Source organism: Lactuca virosa, chromosome 9 (assembly GCF_052849685.1).
Source record: "Lactuca virosa cultivar CGN04683 chromosome 9, Lactuca_virosa_CGN04683_v6, whole genome shotgun sequence".
NCBI lineage: Eukaryota > Viridiplantae > Streptophyta > Magnoliopsida > Asterales > Asteraceae > Lactuca > Lactuca virosa.
This window is the reverse complement of record NC_136434.1, coordinates 18,690,213-18,715,784: the sequence shown is the minus strand read 5'-3', so window position 1 is coordinate 18,715,784 and position 25,572 is coordinate 18,690,213. Positions and strand designations below refer to the sequence as shown.

Here is a 25,572-nt window from a genome sequence, read left to right as displayed (position 1 = left end):
CCGGTTCAGCAACCCGAGCAGTTAGTTGGTTATCAGCGGTTTGCGGTGTGTCTTCCTTCGCAGTATCTGTGGTTCAAAAGCACTAATGTCGGCCCACTAGTTTATGATGTAGTGTGATGATTGTCTTTGTGACAATTGTCAGTTATGCCTGTATTTTCTTGATGATTATGTGATTTTGTTATGATATTATGTGGTAGTTGTAAGGCTGAAATAGACCCGATATCCAGTTGAAATAGACCGAAAGGGATTGCAGGCACCCAAATATGATTGATAGTATCTGGTTGAAATATACTGAAGGGGTAGGCAAGCACCCAGATAGGCTTGATAGTATTCAGTTGAAATAGACCGAAGGGGTAGGCAAGCACCAAGATATGCTGGATAGTATTCGGTTGAAATAGACCGAAGGGGTAGGAAAGCACCCAGATATGCTTGGCAGTATGTTTGTTTAGTATGTGGTATTTTGGGGGAATTCACTAAGCTTCATGCTTACAGTTTTCAGTTTATGTTTCAGGTACTTCCAGTTTGAAAGGGAAGGACCCGGCTTGATTATAGCGCATCAACCTCTGTTTCAACATTGTGATGATTTTGGGATTGTACTCTGATGACTATTTTATTATGAAATACTTTTGGATGTTTTAATAAAAGATTATTAGTGTTTTAATAGAAATTAAAAATGAAATTTTTACTTCATAATTTTTGGGACGTTACAGTTTAAGTAGTTCATAATCATCTTAAAGGCATTAAATCACATAAATCATTAAGTGTTGAATGACTTAAGATTTAATTAGGTGATTATAAATGAAGTTGGATTGGTTTAAGTCATGTTGAAAGTGATAATTAGACATTTTAAAGGTTGTTTTTTCTTGAAATGGTTTCAGTAGACATTGCACGAACAACAAAATTAATTTTCGGTCCTCAAGAAAGTTTGCACGGCCTTACAAAGTAACTTCACGGACAGTGCAAATGATGTAGTGGTGATACGTTTAGAAATTTTAAAACTTTTGCAAATAAACTTCAAATAATGTCTTATCTTTTTTTGTGGCTTCTTAAAGGACCATAAGTGGGTTTTAACCCAACTTTTGTTATCTATATGTGAACATTGAACCCTAAGACCATTCTAGAAAAAAGTGGAGTGTGGGAATTAACTATAAGGTTTGAGGTGAGTATATATCAAATATACGTCCTTATTACTCTATTTGTTAAATGTTTTGGTATAAATTTATATAATAAATACTTTTCCTTTCTGTGTGACCATTATGGTATGTTTGCTCATTTCATGAAAGCTATTTTAGGAAACTTCAGACTTGGCATGGTACTTCATTTAAACACAATCTTGGAAGAAACTGTCAAATTAGAGATCACAATTCCCTTTCTGCAATCCGATTTGTGTCCCAAAGTTCCATAAATGTCGAAAATAGCATCGTACATCATTTAGGGGCAAACTGGAAAAAATCAGGATATCTGCGATCGAATATCTGAAAACCATGATCGCATTTTTCGGTTTCTTTCTCCAGAAGCTTCCGTTTGGCATATAAATATGAACCTCATTATCATATTAGAAGGTTAGACGATTCCAGGCGATTAAAAACACTTTTGAAGGCGATTTCTGATACCTTTCAGCGATTTCTAAAGATCTGAAGGCTGCGAATCATCTCATTCCTTTAGTTTAGAAGACTATTCGTTTAATGTTTCTTTTTACTAGTTTAGATTCGTTTTTAGCCACGTCTGGCTAAAACTTAAGTTTCCAGTTCTGCATAGACTAGTATTTTTCATGTGATTAGTTTTCGGATCTGGTTTCCTTTTTGTGTTTCTATCTCGAATTTTTAGTTTTACGCTTAACGAACATTTGATTTTTAATTCTTGTTAGTCTGATCACCTAGCTAGGGTTTTTATCATTCATGTTAATCAGTTAAAAGAATTCGTAATTATTCTTTTCAACCGGTAAAAAGTAACAAGTATCATATTGGTGTTGCGTTTGGGATTTAACTCTGATATAAACTGTAAAAAAATCATACATTTACGATTTCGAGCTTGTGAGAAGTATTGGGTATTTGTAACACCCATAAAATTTGAGCCAAATTAAAACATTTGATTTCATTCAAAAACCATTAAGTTCATACATCTTGTTTTCAAAATAGTTTAATCATCAGAGTATCCCCCAGAACCATATTACATAAATCAAAACCATGAGGAGCGGTACGATCACGCCTTCGCCTTGCCACGATCTCCTGAAGTACCTGAAACAATACACTAAACTGTAAGCCCGAAAGCTTAGTGAGTTACCCTCAAAATACCAACCACATAACCATACACATATCAAATCATATCATAATACAGAACAGTCATGCACATCGGGTCTACTGTGTGACTGGTCCACCCGCACCGGGCCTTCAGTCCACCTGGTCCACCCTCCGAGTCTAGCCATGGACATCGAGTCTACAGTGTGATTGGTCCGCCCGCACCGGGCATTCAATCCACCTGGTCCACTCTCTGAGTCTACAGTATGACTGGTCCGCCCACACCAGGCCTTCAGTCAGCCTGGTCCACTCTCCGAGCCTCGGCACATCTTGTCCGCCCTTTTGGGGCCTTCAGCCTATCCGGACCGCTCGCTGGGCCTTCGGAATATCCGGTCCGCCCTGGGTATGTTGGCCTACAACACAAAGCTGGACCCGCCTCAACCCAACCCCCGTCAAACAACCATGTGCACATAAAACAATTAATCACATAACAAATCCTTAACCAGACAGACAGTCTAACAGATCACATAGCATGTCAACATCCTAACCAGGATTCCGACCTAACCGGTCACTAGCATAACATTACCCTATATACCGGGTACCGACCTTAACCAGGTCACTAACATAACACCATCCTAAATACCAGGATGCAGATCTAGCAAAGCAATAACATAACAAACAATACCCAGATTTCCATCCGATAAAGGGCCGGCCTTGGTGCCGTAGACCCTGTCGATATAGTGAGGATAACTCACCTGCAATTGCCGACTGAAGAGATACGACCAAGCTGCTCCGACCACCGATACAAACTTCACCACAACACACTACCAAAGAACCAATTCCATAAATACCAAAATTACCAAAATACCCTTGGAAGTCAAACTGGTCAACTCTTGGTCAAAGTCAAGTCCTCAGTCAAAGTCAACCTTCCTGGTTGACTCTACTCGCCGAGTCAACCCGTCGACTCGTCGAGTCCTCATACTCAGAAAACTCCCGTAACACGACTCAACTCGCCGAGTCGCCCCAAGACTCGTCGAGTTCAACGATCTCGGAATCCCATCCTGCCCAACTCACCGAGTCGCCAACCGACTCACTAATCCAAAGCTTTAACCACAAGAGATTGGGTTCTGCGACCAGACTCGCCGAGTCCAAGAACAGACTCGTCGAGTCCAAGGCAATCTTCAACAGACTTGCCGAGTTGTTCTTCCAACTCGCCGAGTCCATGCACATGTTCATACAACTCGTCGAGTACACCCATGTGACTCGCCGAGTCTCTTCAGTTCTCAATCCATACAGAGGCTTTTCGAGCCATGCAGGGGCTCCAATCCATAGATCCACTCTTCTACAGCCTAACCCTCACATAAAGTTGCAAACTTTACGTGAAACCAAGGAGATATAAGCCCAAAACACTCTAGGGCTAGGGTTTATGACAAAGGGGCTTCACCAATAACTCTTAGACAGGAGCTTTATGGCATTAAGGACCATCACAAGCTTAGATCTGGAGTAGCAACCTCAGATCTAAACTCCAAACCCGAAATAGATCTCAAACAAGCTAAGGAACTCCAAATCAACCACCAAGGATGAACCCAAAAAGGAAATAGCTTAAGATAATGGCTCCTTACCTCTGAGATGTGCCCAAACTGATGTAGATCCTGGATCTACACAAGCCCCTTGATGCTAGCCTCTAATTTCTCAAGCTCCTTCCACCAAATTCCTCTTCCAAGCTCCAATCTCCTCAACAATGAAGTCTCACACGAAATTAGGGTTTTCTGGAACTCTCTGGGGGATTAGGAGGCTGGGAAGAGGACATAATGTCCTTTAAATAGGGTGCAACCCTCGGGATTAGAGTTTTCTCATTCCAGCACCAACTCGTCGAGTCCAAGCCGCCGACTCGGCGAGTTGGCCACTTAATCCGCGATAGAACCCCGCTCCGACTCGACGAGTAAGCGGACCTACTAGTCGAGTCCCTTTCCTAAATTTACACTTTGCACCCTTCAACTTCTTGCTTCCGAACTTGGGATGTTACAATTCTCCCCCACTTAAATTAGGCTTCGTCCTCGAAGCCTGCGCCAACACAAACTTCCAGATGATACTCCCACAATGCATCCACTGATCTCGAACCAACCCAAATTTCCTTCAAACACAGTTATCGAATCCCTAAAATCCATCTCTTCCCTTGCAGGGTCCTGATCAACTGCTCCAAGCCGGCCACCGGCTTCTTTTCTTTGATGACAACACTCATCAACTAAGTGCCACCTGAAGACACTACTTACTTCCATCTTACGCATTCATTCGCCACCTGCGAAAACTGGATACCACAACACCCACTGAGCTCCGCCAAGACACTAATCCATCTTCCTTCGCCCAAGATTGGCGATAACCCTGATAACTTGCAACCTGGAACGAATCCTCATGATGGAATACCCCAGCTTGGAATACCTCCACATACATAACTCAAGCTTACAACCATACTTGGAACTAGGGACCTTGTCCTTGCGTCACCCTCGAACCCTTCGGTTCGACACAACGGAGTGCAACCCACTCACACCTCCCTATCGCGATCTCTAGGTCCTTGACCTCCGACTGTAATATCCTTATACAGTCCTCAGCACCGGCCCAGACTACTCCCGAGTCTGTTAACCTGTTGTCTCACCTTCCTCTATCCCAATCTCCAATCTGGAACCACTATCCTCCTCCTCTTCCAAGGAGACTGAAAACATGTCTGTGCATCATCCAACATTGCCACAACCTCAACGGGCATCTAACCCGTATGTGTTTCCATATATCTGGTACAATTCCAGTGCTTACTACCAATGGTTGAAGCACTTTCGATCATCCACTTACTCTGTTGCCTTCCTTTCAGAGGACCCACACTCCTTCCGGAGCTACGTACTTTTCCTTTCCAGGAAGTCTTCTCAACAACCCTTACCGCACCTACAAGTGCCACTGAGCTAAACTCCACTCTACACTATCAATGTAGAGCAACTGCTATTCTCGAACTCCCATATACTCCGAATCCGATCCCATAACTAACAAGGCCCACGCACGGCCTCCAGCCGACTCCATCATCATGATCAATACTTGGGGCCAGACCATATCTATTACTATTGCATGGCGACACATTCACTCATTCTCCGCATACGGATCTACTAACACATACAGAGTCTTCAGCACGACTGGACCGCCTTTCCAGGCCTTCAGCCTACCTGGACCACTCTCAGAACCTTCAGCATGTTTGGACCGCCCTCCTAGGCCTTCAGCCTGTCTGGACCGTTCCCCCGAGCCTTCGGTCTGACTGGAACGCCTTCCGGCCTTCAGTCTATCCGGACCGCTCAAAACTGTCGTACGTCACCCTGAAGCATCCTTTCCGGGAATCTCTCCCATACAGTGAAAGGACCCACACTTTCATATATAATAATTGCTACTCCGAAACATGCTACATGCATATTCATAAAACAATATTTTATATTGATAAAGCGGTTACAAACTACTGGATACAAACCAACTATTTCAAGTGTTATATATTACATAACTCCCCAGGATTCTATAGTTTTATACATATGGGAGTGCAAAATACAATAGTTTCAAACTATTCGAATATCTTCTATCAATACAGTAGTTTCAAACTATTCAAAAATCTTCCATCAGTATATAACTATACTGGAAGCTTATCTCCTGCAAATTAGTTAAACATTGAGAGGGGTAAGCGGTGACGCTTAGTGAGTTCAATAATAGATACAATATAACGTTATGCCATATATATACTTCAATATGCCAGAATCAAAGAAGAACAAGGAACAACAAGGGCATAATGTGAAAAGCTTTCCATATCAATCAATGAGACATAACAATTTCATACTTGATATAAAATCAATAAAGTTTCAGCACAAATGGCACAGAAAATGCTTAGGAATATCATTTTGCTAGAATATTTAGGCTTTCAGCCTTATCTTAGCATACTACCGAATCCAAAGTGATGCCTATGTCATACAATTCATGGTCAACGGTTCATACCAATACCCAAGTGATGCTTATGTCATACACTTCAAGTCAGAGGTACAGCCTTGCTATAAAAATAGCGGAAACAACAACTCGAGATGATAACATGGAAAAGCACATAGCACATATAACACATAACATACAATTGTTCCTATATATTAAACTCACCATGAAATAACCGGGGGTCAAAATAGTAATTTGGGCAGTACTTCGGCTTTAAATATAACTTTCTTCGTTGAAAACCGGGAGTTTTCTTGAAAACCGGGCCCTGCGAGGGTTGGGCTTCGAAACCGAAAAGATAAATTTTCCGGGCTTCTCGGGAATATCGGGGCGTGTTTCGGGCTTTGGAATAAGTACCGGGGCTTTGGGGGAAGTCGGAATGTAAGAAATATAGGCTAAGGGGTGAAAAAGGGCAAAATTCTAACATTTACCCGAGAGGTCTCACACCCCTTATATAGGTGCGAGCCTCGGATCCGAAGCGAGGGGAAGAGAACAGCTGTCTACGAGGCTCGGAATAGGTGGCAGCAGGGCGAGGCTCGGACGGACAGGTGTGAGCCTTGGATTGGTCAGGTGACGAGTCTACAGCTTCGGATCGGGTCAGGAGCCTTGGTCGAATCAGGAGCCAACACGAGGGTCGGATCACGTGTAGCATGCGAGGATTGCGTGGCCCTTCGGACACCTGTGCGGCACGCGTCACTTCTTGGACATGCCACGCAGCAGCTTCGGACACGTGGCCAACTCCGAGCGAGGGTGACGTGGCAATCACTATTCATGCGAAATTTCTCGAAAAATGTGCCCAATCTTGTAAAATCCATAACTTTCTCATACGGACTTCGTTTTTGACGTTCTTTATATGCACGCGTAGAGAAAATTATGCTCTACAACTTTCGTTTAGACTTCATCGGAAAATTTTGACTTTATTTTTATATTATTATTTTTAATAGACCGGGACTGGTAAATCCGTTAAAAATTCATAACTTCTTCATCCGACGTCCGTTTTCGTCAGACTTTTTACCGTTGTACTACTAATGACGAGACCTTCGATTCTCGTTTAGGTTGTGTCGGCTAAAAATCGCTCGATCTAAAATTCGAGTTTTTAGCTGTCTACTGCTAAGCTGAAACTTGTAAAAATCATAACTTCCTCATACGAAGTCAGATTTTGACGTTCTTTTTATCAAACTTCTCGGTTTAACGAATACTACCAATTTCATTTAGATCACTAAGGCTAAAAAGTAGTTTATCAAAAACTCACTTTTTACGTCATTCGGCACCGTGCCGGTTTTATCGCGGATCTTCGAGTGGTCATAACTTCTTCGTTATAACTCGGATTTCGACGAGGTTTTCGCCTACGAGTTTCAAACGAGATTATCTACAACTTTCAATAATAAAATTTTACTTATTTCAAATTTTATATTTTCGCTAAATTTCACTATTTAGCTTTTAATTGGAATCTCATAAGACTTCCAATAGTTTATGAGTGATTCTAAACATAGTTTTACCTTATTTCTAGTAAAAAATATCTGTTAGAACTCAATACTCAATATCACATAATATTTCATAATATTATTTATATAAAACACGGTCTCAAAACGTGTATGTTACATACAGTCTGTTCTAGCCCTCTTGGGGGTTCCAAACTCCAGTTCCGTCCCCGGAATCCTTTCCATGGCCTAAACCCAGGCCTCACATCGACCAACTACCTTTCCTGAAACCATGGTCTGTTCCCTGCCCCGCTTGTCTATCACTTGCTTCCATCATGCCACACTCTCGGCTAACAACACTGATAAATCTAAGCAGCTAACCAACCCTGGATACTTGCTGTTTTCGCCGGAGAATTTTCCAATTCTCCCCCACTTAGTGTACCAACTACTAACTACCGCTGACAAACCGACATAACTCGATCGACCTTACTTGATAAAGTTCCCCCTCTTTTCCCGGAACTAAATCCCTCCGGAGTGAGCAATCTCCGCAATACACTCTCCTGACATCACACATCCCGAACTCCAATAAAGTTCGAACCCTAACTGAACACTTCTTGCATCGCAGTTGCTCTTCCTAGCAACGAGATCGTATATCCAATCTTCCAATCACCTATCCTCTTGGATGCTAACCGACTACAACCCCTAACTACTAAGATCCTCAATCATACCATGATTCTTGCGAAAAAGGCGAACAGATTTACAATACCACATAATCAACAAGATAACATGATATCAAAATGGAAACATACCCGCAACTGCATCCGGCTCTGCCCTGACCCCCTCTGCTGTAAGCTGGAAAGCGCGTCCCTGAGCCCTCGGAGGCTCCGCTCCACCTTGACCTCCACCCGTAATCCTCAAAGTGGCCGGTGTTGGAGCATGCACCGGTCTTGCGACAAGCTGGGGACAGTTGACCCTCAAGTGTCCAACCTGATGACAATGATAACAGATCCTCATATCCTGAGCCGGGACTGACTGACGGCAATCCCTCGCATAATGCCCCTCTTTCCCACACTTGCGACACGTACCACCGGACCTACAAACTCTGGCATAACCCTTCCCACACTTCTCACAAGTGCGACTGCTCTGACTTCCAACCCTAGAGTCAACGGTTTTGGACCGTTTCGGCGCCGGCTGCGACTGCACCGAGGCCTGCCTCAGCTCTCGTAACTGTAACTCCATCTCTAACTCCCGCCGCCTGGCGGCCTCCTGCAGCTCTAACAAGGTATCACACCTCTGCGTGGACACAAACTGCCTGATGTCCCTCTTGAGCATACTCAGATATCGGGACATCTGAGCCTGCTTCGAAGCAAACTCCGGGCAAAACATCGCCCTCTCAGTGAACATCCTGGTGATCTCCGTCACCGACTCTGAATCCTGTTCAGCTCCAGGAACTCCTGAGCCAACCTCCCTCTCTCAACCCGTGGAACATAACAAGTACTGAACATCTCCCGAAACTGATCCCAAGTAACCGCAGCCCGCTGCGCATCAGAATAAGATCCCGTAGTCAACCTCCACCAATCCTTCGCCCCGAGCCTCAAAAGGTTCAGAGCACACCTCACCCTCTGATCCGCAGGGCATGAACACGTGAAAAAGCAACCCTCCACATCTGACAACCATTTCATAGCAATGATCGGATCCTGAACTCCATCGAAGGTAGGGGGCTTCGTATTATCGAAGTCCCGGTACTGAAAACCTCGACCAGTTCCTCCCCCTGCCGCTGATACAGCCGATGTAGCTGCCGCGGCAGCCGTCTCAGTAAGAGCTGCATAACGATCATCGAAGTACTCCCTCATAGTGGACTTAATAGTCCCAAACAACTCTGGGATCTGACCCCGGACAATCTCGACCACCTCCTCGCGGATGATCTCCCTGACCCGATCCTCCGTCAACATTGGCTCCCCCTGACCGATAATCTCAGGTGCCACTGGGGCCTCCTGCTCACCCTGCCCTGATCCCGATCCGGATCCAGCCACGACACGCCTCGTAACCACCATACTGAAAATAAAAAGAGGAAGATATCAGAAATTCCGCCTAGATAACCGGGGACCGACTCCCTTCTAAACCCTAGGGGTTGTGACTTCCTTGCTACGCGTATGGGTCCTATGCTTTCAGTAGTACGGGCCCATACTACCTTCCACACCTACCCATATTTGTCTCAAGTATCACCACAACACCCTAACAATATACATAATCATAGCGAGCATTCAATCCCCACTCCTAGAGGAATGCTAAATGTCTCCTACTGCCCCCCCCCCCCCAGCATCACACAACCCACCCATCCATGAAACTTCCATCAACCCCTACAGCCTTAGTGTATGCTAGCCATACATAACGTTGGACCCTATAGACTTTCGAATATCCAATCCTACCCTAAGCTCCCAATCAGACAAGAACAGAACATAAGGCCAAATCAAACATTCTCAGGCTATAAGATCTTAGTTATGTATAACCGTGATGCCTACACTAAATAACTACAGTAATGATGTCAATTTCATATAAGGAAAACCCTAGGCTAACAGGCATCATGTAATCAGACAATTCTATCATGCAATTCCTGAAGATCCCTAGCCTAGTACTAGCATGCTGTTCTAACATATCACATAATCAAATAACTTGTATGGTATCTTGGGGTCTACTTACTGGCTCCGGCTTATCGTACCCTCTGCGTCCCCTTTACTTATTTTGAAAACCTTTTGAAAACTATTTTCGAAAATCTCTCCTTGATTTGAGACTGGATTCACACGAATGTTCCTCCAATTCACTCAAACCAAGGCTCTGATACCAACTTGTAACACCCATAAAATTTGAGCCAAATTAAAACATTTGATTTCATTCAAAAACCATTAAGTTCATACATCTTGTTTTCAAAATAGTTTAATCATCAGAGTATCCCCCAGAACCATATTACATAAATCAAAACCATGAGGAGCGGTACGATCACGCCTTCGCCTTGCCACGATCTCCTGAAGTACCTGAAACAATACACTAAACTGTAAGCCCGAAAGCTTAGTGAGTTACCCCCAAAATACCAACCACATAACCATACACATATCAAATCATATCATAATACAGAACAGCCATGCACATCGGGTCTACTGTGTGACTGGTCCGCCCGCACCGGGCCTTCAGTCCACCTGGTCCACCCTCCGAGTCTAGCCATGGACATCGAGTCTACAGTGTGATTGGTCCGCCCGCACTGGGCCTTCAATCCACCTGGTCCACTCTCTGAGTCTACAGTATGACTGGTCCGCCCACACCGGGCCTTCATTCGGCCTGGTCCACTCTCCGAGCCTCGGCACGTCTGGTCCGCCCTCTTGGGGCCTTCAGCCTATCCGGACCGCTCGCTGGGCCTTCGGAATATCCGGTCCGCCCTGGGTATGTTGGCCTACAGCACAAAGCAGGACCCGCCTCAACCCAACCCCAGTCGAACAACCATGTGCACATAAAACAATTAATCGCATAACAAATGCTTAACCAAACAGACAGTCTAACAGATCACATAGCATGTCAACATCCTAACCAGGATTCCGACCTAACCGGTCACTAGCATAACATTACCCTATATACCGGGTACCGACCTTAACCAGGTCACTAACATAACACCATCCTAAATACCAGGATGCAGATCTAGCAAAGCAATAACATAACAAACAATACCCGGATTTCCATCCGATAAAGGGCCGGCCTTGGTGCCGTAGACCTTGTCGATATAGTGAGGATAACTCACCTCAATTGCCGACTGAAGAGATACGACCAAGCTGCTCCGACCACCGATACAAACTTCACCACAGCACACTATCAAAGAACCAATTCCATAAATACCAAAAATTACCAAAATACCCTTGGAAGTCAAACTGGTCAACTCTTGGTCAAAGTCAAGTCCTCAATCAAAGTCAACCTTCCTGGTTGACTCTACTCGCCGAGTCAACCCGTCGACTCGTCGAGTCCTCATACTCAGAAAACTCCCGTAACACGACTCAACTCGCCGAGTCGCCCCAAGACTCGTCGAGTTCAACGATCTCGGAATCCCATCCTGCCCAACTCACCGAGTCGCCAACCGACTCACTAATCCAAAGCTTTAACCATAAGAGATTGGGTTCTGCGACCAGACTCGTCGAGTCCAAGAACAGACTCGTCGAGTCCAAGGCAATCTTCAACAGACTCGCCGAGTTGTTCTTCCAACTCGCCGAGTCCATGCACATGTTCATACAACTCGTCGAGTACACCCATGTGACTCGCCGAGTCTCTTCAGTTCTCAATCGATACAGAGGCTTTGCGAGCCATGCAGGGGCTCCAATCCATAGATCCACTCTTCTACAGCCTAACCCTCACATAAAGTTGCAAACTTTACGTGAAACCAAGGAAATATAAGCCCAAAACACTCTAGGGCTAGGGTTTATGACAAAGGGGCTTCACCAATAACTCTTACGTGAAACCAAGGAAATATAAGCCCAAAACACTCTTGGGATGTTACAGTATTGTTGGGAATTTTACACAGAACATAAAGCTATTTTTCTAATTTAATTTAGAGCTTGTTTAATTAAATAATAAAAAATTATGGTTAATTCAAAGAGCTTGTTTTGGCTAACTAATTAGGTAAAAGAGATTATACTAGAGCTTGTTAGTTTTTCTCAGTTTCAACTTAGATAGAACGCATCTCAAATAACCAGATCTGAACTGTTTGCATGATTAGGAAAGTCGCATCAAAACTGAAATCGTTTTTATTCTTGATTTTCGTTTAATTTATTTTCACTGCAATTTTTAGTTTTTAGTTTAATTTAAAACCCCCCTTTTATAATTTATATTTTATTGACTAGAATGTGCCTGATGCAAAAAAGGCATTGACCGTTAGGCTGTGTCCGTGGGTATTCGACCCTGCTTCCATGTGCTATATTTTTAGTGCAACCAGCAGTGAAATTTTATTTGTTTAAATTGGGTGCGACTACGGTTTAACAAATTGGTGCCATTACCGGGGACATGATGCTCTCTAATAGTTTTATGCCCAGAATTTTTCGTTCAGGTACACTTCTAGCTTTTGATCTAGAAATCGAAAGAACTGCAAGAAAACTGAAGAAAAAAGCAGCAAAGAAAAAACAATTAGCTGGTTTCTTTGGTTCATCATCATCCTCTTCAGTACCTCCTGAAATGTCCACACCACAAGGCACTCCCTTGTGGAACGAACCATACCCTACTTTTCAGTATTTTTCGAAAGTACCCCCATCTTCACATTCTAACAGCCCCTATAAAACTTACTCCCTACCCTCCTCAGTTAAATCTGAAACCACAGACTCTTCAGAAACCGAATCTGAAGAATCAACCATGAGTGGAGGTGAAGCAAAAAAGACTCTCAGAGAGTGGGTCACTCAAGAGGTCAATCAGCAGCCTCTTTGTATTACTTTTCCAGAAGCCTAAAACTTCAATCTCAAATCTGGGCTGATACATCTTCTTCCCATATTTCGAGGTCAAGAAAATGAAGACCCACATAAATTCCTCAAGGAATTTCATGCGGTATGTTCAGGAATGAAGTCGCATGCTGTAACTGAAGATTAGATAAAGTTAAGGGCATTCCCCTTTTCAGTTCAAGATTCAGCAAGAGAATGGATGTATGAGCTCCCCTCCGGATCGATCACCACTTGGACAGAACTCGCGAAGCTGTTTTTAGAAAAGTATTTTCAAAAAACGCAAGTTTCAAGTCTCCGAAGATAAATCCTTGGAATCAAACAAGGAAAAAGAGAAGCTTTACTACTTACTGTGAGAGTTTCAAAAAGTTTCTGGTTCGGTGCCCACAACATGGGATCAGTGACTACCAGCTTTACAACTGTTTCTGTGAAGGTTTGACACCCATAGAGAGGTGTCTGATAAATGCATCCAGTGGCGGTTCCTTAGGTGATATAACACCAAAACAAATTCGAGACTGATCGATAAACTGGTGATAAAGTCAAAACATTCTAGAAACAAAGACGAATGGTATCCAGATTAGCCAAGAGGAGTAAAAGAAGTCAGCAATGCTCATCTGGACTCTCATATTTCTGAACTGACAAAAGTTGTTCTACTCTTGACAAAGAAAAAATATTTGCAAAGAAACCATGTGGTATCTGCTTGAAGACAGAACATCCAATAGACATGTGTCCGTTATTGCAAGAGGATACAACTGCAGTAAAAACTGTCGGAGGTTTTCCGAATAATTTTCAACAAAAACAACAATATCAGATGCCACCCAGATTCCATCAGCCACAAAATTATCAACAACCGCATTTTCAGCACAACTTTCAGAATCCGAATCAGCAAAATTATTAGAGTCAAAATTTTCAGAATCAGAACTTGCATCAGCAACCCAGCAGTTCCAGTGTGGCCTTAGAAGATATTGTGAAGAGTCTTGCCACGAGCACCAAGCATTTTAGAATGAAACCAGAGCTAGTATTAAGAATCTGGAACAACAGGTGTCGCAACTTTCCACTTTTGTGGGTTGTCTGGAATCTCAAGGAAAGTTACCAAGACACACTGAAAAAAATCCAAAACATAATGTGAGTGCTATTTCCTTGAGAAGTGGGAAAAGATATGAAGGCCTAGGCGCATCTAAACCAGAAAACGAAGTTGATGAAGAAAATATGAAGAAGTTCAGGTTGAAGAAGAAGATGTAAGAGAAACAGAAAAGGAAGCAGAAGAGTATGAACATGTGTTGGTTGAAGAAGATGATGAAGAAGATAAAAGAACAGAAACTCCACAACCAGCTAAGCAGAATCTGAAGGAGTACAAGCCCTACCTCCATTTCCATCAAGAATGAGAAATACGAAGCGTGAACGAGAGGATGAAGATATTATGGAAAATTTTCGTAAGGTTGAGGTAAATATTCCACTTTTAGATGTTATCAAGCACATCCCTCGATATTCCAAGTTTCTGAAATGTTTATGCATTTCAATGAAAAAAATGAAATTTAATGAAACTATCAAAGGTGGCGAAAATATTTCTACCATTTTGCAAAAAGGTTTGCCCCCAAAGTGCAAGGATGCGGGAATTTTCTCGATTCCTTGTAAATTGGGACACCTTAATTTTTCAAATGTCATGCTTGATCTAGGAGCTTCAGTCAATGTCCTTTCCTTTTCAGTTTTTGAAAAAATAAATATAGGAACTTTACAAAAGACTGGGACACTCATTCAGTGGCAGATCACTCGATAGTACACCCAAAAGGTGTATTGGAGGATGTTCTCATCCAAGTGGGTGGGCTTATATTTCCTGCTGATTTTTATATTCTGGACATGGGTGATTTGGACATATCAGATACAAACTCTATTATTTTGGGAAGGCCATTTATGAAAACTGCAAAAACAAAAATAGATAATTTTAATGGCATGATTTCAATGGAGTTTGATGAGTAAGTGGTTAATTTTAAAATTAATGATGATAATTTTTCTTCTGATAATATTTCTGTTAATTATCTGGGTACCAGCAGTCATTTATTTGCGGGTTGCTGTGAGTTCTCTAATGTCTCTGTGCAAGGAATATTTGTAGATAGGAATTTATCAGACATATCAAAAGAGATGGATAAGGGAAATCTTTGGGAAAAATAAGTAAAATTAACTGCTAAAAAGAAGTTATCTGAAGCAGCAGAGAAGGAGCTGACAAGAAATAAGCTTAAGGAGGTGAAGGAGAAGTTGATTTCTGCTAAGGAAAAATCAGAGACGAATCTGAAAAGAAAAATGGTTTTGGAAAAATAAATTGTGGGAGAGGTGATTTCTGGTACTAATCTGAAAAGAAAAGAATCTGAAGAATTTAAATAGAAGATTTCTAGAAAGAAAATGAAGATCAGAAAACAAAAGTAATCTGAAAATCATCAGCAGAAAGACTTATCTGATAACTATATGAGTCTTTTCAGTTTGCTACACAAGTTTCATATTGATGTGTCCTAATATCTACACCTAATTTTACATACTATCCTACTAGCTATTCGACCCATGGCAGTGTACCATTTCGCAAATAGTATAGGACAAAAGTCGGGTATCAATCTCAGGGAACGAAATTAATTATTTAACCTACTTACTATTAAATTAACCTAAAATTCTAAGCAAAAGTAAAATGGTTTTTATCTAATTTTGCAAGTTTAGACAAACTTAAATTCTCAACAACTTATTCAATCAAATATTAAAAACACTTTGGTTAGTTCGAATCCACTTTCCCTCAATGGTTAGCTATTAATTATGGACAATTCCCGTTGGTTACCAATTAATATATTATTAGCAATTCAAGTCCAAATTTACTAATGTTGAATTAATTCATGTAGAGCTATGCATGGTCATACATAGTTTAACACATAATCAATTATTAATTATTATTGGAGCTATGTAAGATTGACTAAACAAACACAATATTATAGTCACAATATATGTCCTCTAGCACAGCCAAAACTAATACTTTAATCACTTAACTAAGATTGGTTGGATCCTAGATCTAGCAATTCAATGGTCACTAAATTACTAGGTGTCAAGTTCATGCAATTCAATATTCACTAAACTACATAGAACATGAGTTAAAGCAATTCAAGAATCAAATTCTAACATGCTAGGTATTAGCAATCAAACACAAGCATTCAACCAACTCGAAAAATCCATAATCAAATACCTAATTCATGAGTTCAAGCTTCATCCAGCTAACAGAAGTAGCTAGATTTAGCTACTCATAGTAGCAATCAAACACGTAATATTCATAATTAAAAACATAGTAATGTACCAAACTAAGAATAAAGTATGATCTTCTTCTTCCTTGGATGATATTACTAGGTTTCTGCCTTCTTTTCCTCTGAAAAACGACTTCTGGAATCTCTATTCTCTCCAACCAACCTCTCCATAAGCATCAAGTATATTTATAATTTTCGAAATCACCCTCCTCACGTCGTGAGAAAGTCTTCTCAAGTCGTGAGCTCGGTCCTAATCCGTATCGAACACGGATTCTTGCCTCCGGATGCTTATCTTCTAGAATCTTTATACTCACGTCGTGAGACATGATTCCTCATGTCGTGAGGTTGACTTTTTGCTGAATTCTTCATCTTTTAAGCTTTAAACCTCCAAAGTTCCAATCCTTGTCGCTTTTAGTCCTTATTCTTCAAGATGACTTCTTTTGGCTGCAAAATGTAATTAGATCTTATAAGTACCATTTATCTATGCAAATAACCAAAATATGTATAAAAATGTATTCAAATATTGCCTAAAAATATGTATAAATATGGCAATATCAAATACCCCACACTTATCTTTTACTTGCCCTCAAGCACATCTAATTTATTTTTAATTCAAACCTTCATCACTAGCATCACATATAACAATCCATTTTGAACTCAACCATTATACCAAGACCTCAATGCGCATATTTGTGTCTAAATCTCCTAATAACCTCCCTATCCTAGCTACTCACAATCCTTATGAACCTTCACCCCTTAGCTTATACGACACTCATTTCTGCAACCCTCCGAATCAATCCTCAAAAATCTTTCTTAACCTCAAGGTATTTTTGGTTAAGCTACCCAATCATACATAATCTAGAAAAAAATACAACTTTTGATACCATAATGGAGCTCTTTTGAATTCTTCACTTCTTTGATATTTGATCTTCGATTTCTTTGAATTCACCACCTTTTTGTTTGATTTTTGGTATCTTCAACTTTTGATTCTTCAGAATTTTGATCTTTTGATCTTCATACTTTGATACCTTCAAAATTCTTACAACTCTTTGGTAATTTCTCTCTTTTTTTTAATTTCTCACTTTTTTCGCTCAAATCCTACATGCTTAAGCAAGGGAGCTTAACTTCAACCTTTATTGGTTTGAGATATTAGTCTAAGTGCAATGACTACATAAGCTCTCCTGGATAGATTTCAGGTACACGCTGTAATACTTATTATGCCATATAAACTACCAGATTATCTTTCATATCTCATGGCTTTTCACTAAAACCTGGGAAGCCACAAATATACTATAACATATATTGGCTCAATTAAACATTTGGGCTCTCATTGGATCATCCCATATAATACTAGCGACTTAAGTTTAAACTATTACTAGATTTAATTTTTAGATTATTATTTCAAATCTATTTCTAAATTTTTCAATATTTTAAATTTTAAAATTTTCTAAATTTTATAGCATTTTACTTTTTCGAACCCCTACCCCACACTTATTACATACAATGCCATCATTGTATGCAAAAAATATATATGAAGCAATAAAAGGGAGAAAAAGGAATAGACTCCCCTGGGGTAGTAGTAGCGAGATCGAATTCTTAGAGTGTGTAAAACTTGAACATCTTAAGTATGTGATTGGAACTTGGACTTCATTGATATGCTTGAATGTGCCAACAAAATGTGGATCCGAGACTTGAATCTTCAATAAATGTGGTGTAGAAAAATATTCAAAGCATAATATATCAACGTGGGAAAGCATATGCCACATTGCATGGTTGAGAGAAAAAATAACAACCAAGTTTATGATAACTCAGATAATGATAATAGCGACCCATCAAATGAATATGTAGTAAAAGGCTCCCGACTTGTAGACTTAGAGCTCACGACGTGGGGTATAAAACCCACGACGTGGCATCGTGTGAATTTCGTTGTGAAATACTACTGGAAACTGGCTCCCGACGTGAGATTTGGAGCCTCACGTCGTGAGAACTGGGTCATTTAGAATGTAGTTTGTAAAAACTTTCTCTTCCAAGTGACATGTAACCATTATGTTAATTACTTAAGACTCTTCTAAAACTCTATTTTCCTTTACGTTCGACTCATTTCTAATCTTGTTTCTCTCTCGATCAACCCTACACTTATGAAAAATTATGGGTCTCGAATCTCGACTCTAAACGACACGGCTGTCCTCTCTAATTCTCGCTCTCGTATCTCTAATTCTCTATCTTTTCACGTTTTCTCTTACAAATTTCTGTTAATAAACAACCAAAAGATGTGGAAAGAAGAAACATAACAATCTTAAGGTATTGTTACACAACCAAATCAAACCAAAATAAAAACAAACACACCAAAAATAAACAAGACAAAAACTAAAAAGAAATAAAAGGATAAAAATTAATCATCATCCTCCTCATCATGCGCTCTGCTCGTTCCAGCTCCATCTCCACCCCGGCTTCGATAGTTCCTTCCTGTAGGACAGATTGGATAATGACCTCCTAAGTGAGGTGGTTGCTCAAAGTTAAAGTGTCGGACCATGTTTTCCATAGTTCCCCCAATCCAATTCATACTTAAAGATAATTGGTCAAAATAACCATCCATAGCTTCTTGTCTAAAACTAGCTCCTCACATAGGAGCATTATGACACACCGGTTGTCCTCTCTCTCCATGCCCTCTCACATTCCTCCTTCCTCGTGGCTGTTGTTCAGATTGATCATCTTGTTGTTGCTCAACACCTTCATCATCACTATTTGGGATACTCCAATGTGTACCCATATTAACCACCACCCGCATAGTCTCCAAATAACCTAAAGAAAATCCATACCCTTCCTTGCACGTAAGAGTCCTAGTGATCCCGGGAATGATGACTCCATAAGAATGTGCCAAACGCGTCACAAAATGTCCACCACATATCGGGCTCCCAGGACGAGAACTGACTGCATGCTTGGCCAAGTACCTTGCCAAAAAATAAGGAATGTTGCAGCAGATTCCCGGAGCTAAGATGGTCCACAATAAGAACAAATTATTTATTGTGGCTTTGTCCCTGTGCTTTTTATGATGAATAGAGGAGGTGATGAGTCGGTGGATCAAGCGATGGATCGGAGATTTAATGTTGCGTTCTGGAGAGACACCCGAGTTGAAATTTCCCACAACAATTTTACTCCAAAACTCATACCCTGACATACCCCAAGAATCTTCTCGTACAACTCCCCTTAAAAATGCATAAAATACCAGGGTCATTGTTTCATGAGCCTCATACAAGCCCATTCTCCAAGTGAATTCAGAAAGACTACACTCTCGGTACTCCCCTCCTAAACGAAAGACTAAAGCTTGAGGGAAATTTGGGTCTTCCACATTATCTTGGAACACCACTGTTGAGAAAAACTCGACACATAACTCCTTATAAACCCTTTCTTGAATTGCAAATAAATTTCTCCAGCCCTTGCATGTAAAAGTCATCCCGTTCCCCACAAAGGTTTTGGTGAGAAACGGGTTCAACCGATCAAGTAATCCCACCTCCCTTAGCTTATTCCAATTAATCGTTGGGGACACAGCAAACTCTCGACTATGAAGCCATCGCAATCTATTAGTAGATCGGTTATACACTTCGCGAGATATGTTTCTCGGAAAGGCATAAAATGGGTGTAGGTTGGAAACACCACCTTGTGCTTCATCAGCATTTCTTCTAGGACCCATATGTGCCGTGAACTCGGCGTGAAGGTAGTTTGGTTAAGCGCTCAAAATCGAACCAATTCAAGTGCAAATAAGTCCAAATAACAAATAGGGTTTTGTCTAATATGTATTCTAAGCACAAATCAGCAACATGCAAGTCGTATTTCGCACAAAATCATGGGTAATTGTAGATCTTGAAGACATGAGCATAAACCCTAACCCCTAAATCTGTCAAAATAAAAAGTCAAGAACATGAATTGTTTACCTTAAGAGAAGATTACGTAAGTGAGAAGGTGGTATGTAGATACAACAGCCGAAATCGAGTGGGGGACCAAATGTTGAGTTCACATCTTAGGTAAAGAGAATAATGGTGGTCAAATGTTTTTCTGATTAATTTAACTTGTGGTCCCGTGTTTGTGAAGCTCACGTCGTGAGCTTTAGGGCTCACGTCATGAGTTATGGTTGGGCTTAAAATAACGGGCCATTTTAACTTAACACGAAGTGGGCTTTTGACCCACGACGTGTTGTCGAGGTTTTTATATGAAAAAGTCCATTTTACTTAAAAACTTCAATAAAACTTTACCACTCAATATTTAGGAACCCCACACTTGATTTTTACCATTTTCTAAAACAAAATACATGACATGATGATTAAAATCATCTAAAAATGCAAAAACGAAAAGAAAATACAAAAAAAAAATCGCAAACCAAGCTCGGGTTGCCTCCCGAGAAGCGCTTCTTTTTGTTGGAGTCATAAGCCGGACTCCGTGCCACTTCATGTTGAATTCATTTGAGTGTCCAACACCAACTGTATTTTCTGCTCCTTCCATTTTCTTTTGTAAACTTGAACTCTTCTAATATAAGCCTTTTTAGAGTTCTCCATTTTACTCTTCGAATCCCCTTCTTCAAGTTTTCTCTTTAGCGCTTTGTTCACCGTCGATTTCAATTTTGCCCCATCTTCACTTTCCAACTCTAATGATTTAACTTTTCTTTCCATAGTTTTCGAGTTCCACCTTGAAGTAACTTCTTCATCATCAACAAAGATTAATTCTTCTTCACTCTCCTTGCCTACCCAAGATGTCGGAGTTTTTTAAGCAATTACTTCAAGGACCGTCGGAATGGATGCTTTCGGCTTTGTATGCCTAACTTGTTGGATTAACTTGAGTTCTTCTTCCACTAACTTCTCCAACTCTTCAAGCTCATTTTCTTCATCAATGTTGAAGACTTCACCTTGAGCATCATTACTTTGAAAACCATCTTTCACTCCAAAGGTAACTTCATCATCTCCAACTCTCAAAGTATGTTTGGACGCGTGAATGTCAACCAAGGATCGAGCAGTATTCAATAAAGGGTGACCAAGAATGATTGGGACATTAGCATCTTCCTTCATATCCAAAACAACAAAGTCAATTGGAAAAACAAATTTCCTAATTTTTACCAAAATATCCTCCACGATGCCTCTTGGATGAGTTACTGAACAATTTGCCATGTGAATTGTCATTCTTGTAGCCTTTAAATAGGGAAGATTCAACTTTTGATAGAATGAAAAAGGCATTAGATTTATGTTAGCTCCAGAATCAGCTAAAGCATAAGTCTTCCTGTTATTTCCAAATTCACACGGAAGAGTGAGGCGTCCAGGATCTCCCATTTTCTTTGGCAACTCTCCCAATATTACTTTAGAACTTTTCTCACTAAGTATCACCTTAGAATTCTTTTCTAACTGCTGGTGAGTGTCTAATAAATCTTGCAAAAACTTTGCATATTCAAGAACTTGTGACAATGCTTCAATAAAAGGAGTATTTATGGAAATACCCTTCACTTGCTTCATAAACTTCAAGTGTTCCTGCTCCAGTGGGTGAATATGAGCTCGAGATGGAAATGGTAAAGGAGGACGATAAGCTTGAACATCATCAAAAAAATTCTGTTCAGACTCATCCCACGTCGTGAGCCTTGAATGCTCACGTCGTGAGTTAGATGTTTCAGCAACATTTTTTCTTCGAGTTTTGACTTCTTCGGCTTTGGTCCGAATTGATGTGGATTGACTTCAAGTGCTTCAAGGAACTCAGAGATGGTATCCTCTTCAGTTTCTATAACCATAACATGTGGTTGAGGCTTTTTCTCGGTAATCTTTGGAGATAATTTTTCATTTACCAAAGTGGTTAGTTGACCTAGTTAGGCTTCGATATTTTGGATCAATGCTTGGTGATTCCTTAGCAACGCTTGCTGGTCCTTCATCAGATTTTGATGTTTCCTTATCACCGCATCGGTCTCATCATGTCTTTTATCTGGAGCCTCCATAAATCGTGCTAGCATAGACTCAAGATCAACTTTCTTTTCAGGAGGTGGTTGTTCTTTTTGGTGGAAGCCTCGGCCAGTCTGCCTATATTTTTCATCCTTTTTCTTCTTATATTCTTTATATATCAACCACTCCTCTTTTGGCTTCCTCCAATATTCATCATATTTATCTCCACTCGAGTAACAAACTTGCACCTTCTTATTCCCATTATCATCCAAGTGACAGTCTTTGGTCAAGTGTGGACCATTGCATCTTTCACAACCAACTCTTATAGCATGAATTGATTGGTCCATCTTTGTCATCCTTTGGTGTTTAGCATGGCTAACACAGCTTCCATATCTTTAGAAGTTCCACTACCAATTCCCTTCGTCCCATCATGTCTAGGATTATGGTACTCACGAGAATGCTTGGAAAACTCTTCAATTAATTCCTTGATTTCAGCCGGATTTTTCTTAGTCAATGGTCCATGAGAATCAAGGAGTTGCCTTGTCATGACATTAACCCCATCATAAAAGATAGACACTTCTTGTTGCTCATTAAAGTTATTTTGGGGGCAATCCCTTGTAGCGTTCCCATGCTTCGTATAGTGACTCCCCCAGTTGTTGCTCAAAATTTGCTATAGCTTTCTTGAGTTTAGCAACTTTGGAAGGTGGGAAAAATGTTCTAAAAATTGCTCATGCATCTGTGCTTAAGTAGTAATTTCACCGGGTGGAAGTGCTTTTAACCAATTTTTTGCAGCTCCCTTGAAAGTGACAGGTAGCATTCTTAGCAAAACTGTAGTGCGTAGAACATTTGGGATGTTAAAGTAGTCAACAATGTAATTAACTTCATCTAGGTGCTTGTAAGCATCCTCATGATCCTTCCCATAAAATAGTACTTCTTTTAGTGCGGACAGAATGTTTCCTTTCAGCTTGAATGTTGCCGCAGCTGAAATTGCGGGTTGCACTAAACTGGGACCGGTGTCATCGCGGATTCTCTTCTTGTACGCCTCCATGGACATATCAACAATGTTTGCCATCTCGTTTTTCAGTTCGTCCTTAAAATCACTTTCTTCAAATTCGGTTTCAGTCTCGTATTCGGGATTTTTTGGATTAGGATTTTGTTCAAAGCTTTTAATCTTGCTCTCGTCTTTCTTTTGATTGCTCGACTCTCTCACGTTCTTGCCCTTCTTCTTCCCAAAAACTGATTTAAGGTCTTTGAAAGGCGACTTCTTTGGTGGTTGGTTATCTCCTACGTTCTTATCCGTCTTTTTGTGAAGGGCTTACTCTGGATCTTCAAGTGGTGGTATCAAATATGTGTTGGATCCTCGGGTCATGAACTACTGCAACTATAACGCCCGCAGATTCGGGCTAGTCAATTAAAGGACAATGAGCGTCAAAAATGACTTTTTGATAGAATATTATTTAGAATGAGTAATCTTAACGAGTTTGTAGTATATGTTACAAGGATTCCGTATATATAAAGAACGTCAAAGTTTCGCGACAGAACCGGCACGACACAGTGCGACGTAAATAGTGAATTTACGATAGAACGATATTTGGCCATAGCAATCTACACAAAATTCGTAGAATATGTTAAACCGAGAGCATGCATAAAAAGAACGCCGAAATCTGACTTCGTATGAGGAAGTTATGATTTTTCGAAGTTTTGGCTTAGCAGTATGCAGCCCGAAATTTGAATATTAGATCGAGCGATTTTTAGCCGAGACAACCTAAACGAGAATCGAAGTTTTTGTTGATAGTAGTTCAACGGTAAAAAGACAGACGAAAACGGACGTCAGATGAAGAAGTTATGAATTTTTAACGGACTTTTCCTGTCCCGGCCCGTTAAAAATATAATGTTAAAAATAAAGTCAAAATTAACCGACGGAGTCTAAACGAAAGTTGTAGAGCATAATATGTGGATATAAAGAACGTCAAAAACGGAGTTCGTATGCGAAAGATATGAATTTCTGAAGTTCGGAGCACAAACTTCGAGACCTGACTGCATTCACGGCGTGAACACAGTGTTCACGACGTGAACTCAGTGAACGACACCTTTTGAGCCTAGAAGACACACGACAAGCCTAGGGATGACCAGGATCAAAAGTCACGACGTGAACAAGCCTGGTTCACGACATGAATAGGCCCAGAACACCCTATAAATAGCAAGTTCAGCCCTTTTATTCCTTACACCAATTCTTTTCCCTCTCTCTCATTTCCGAAGGTCGTTTCCCTTCCCGAGCCTGACAACGACGAGCTTCTGACCTTTTAGATTCTATATATCACGCTACAAATGTGAGTGCATATTACTTTCCTCTTACACATAGATATGAAGTATTTTATATAAAATTACGTGTTATGTGTGTATATTATCTGAATACTTGTTGTCTATGCTGGATGATCGATTTTATATACTTTTTTAATGATTTAAACTATATATGTATTTTATATCTACAAATATGTTGGGGTAAAACATGGGTAGATAAAATAGTTGGTGTGTGATGAAAAATGAGTTGGAAGATGAGATGAAAGGCGATATAGATCATGAGATGAGGGTGAGAGGTGAAAAGTGAGAAAAGCCTTTACCCAAACGTTGGCCCCGTCATCTAGCCGAGTATGGATGACAACCACGGACTATTCTAGACAGTCCAGTGGAACACTAGCAGGATCGCAACCTGTAGGTGTTGTGAACGACGTGTTCACCCGGTGTACTCTAAAAACCCATTGACATGTATTTCGGGTGGATTGCCGAAAATAATATTGTCGATAAATGAGTTATGGACTTAGCACCCGTTGGATGAACCCTGGCAACTATGGATTTAGTGCATGTTGTATAAACCCTGACGACGATGTACTTCGTGCCTATTCCTTAGGAAAATTTCTTAGGAATGAGTGGTAGATAATTCTAAGGGTAGATCCTTAAGAGTAAAAGAAGATAATGGGGATGGGTAATTGGGTTGATTGTTTGATGATTAAATATAATAATTATATTATTGTGGGTTGAAAACCATATGTGCTCACCAGGTTTCCCAACCTGACCCACTCAAGCTTATTTGTATCACAGGTGTCGATATGAAGCTACTTTACACCGAGAGATTTAAAAGAGATGTAGATCACTAGTGGAAATGAATGTAAGTTTTGTTTATGCTTATGTTTCTGCATTGACGAAGACATCCCAAATGTTTTAAATGAATAAAATATATTTCTTCGGAAATGCTTTGATAAAGTATTTATCATGTT

General features: G+C 40.6%; 1 pseudogene; it reads left to right on the top strand.

Annotated features, from left to right (window-relative positions):
- Window positions 1-22,890: 22,890 nt before the first annotated feature.
- LOC145141484 (small nucleolar RNA R71) lies at window positions 22,891-22,986 on the top strand (annotated as a pseudogene).
- Window positions 22,987-25,572: the final 2,586 nt, after the last annotated feature.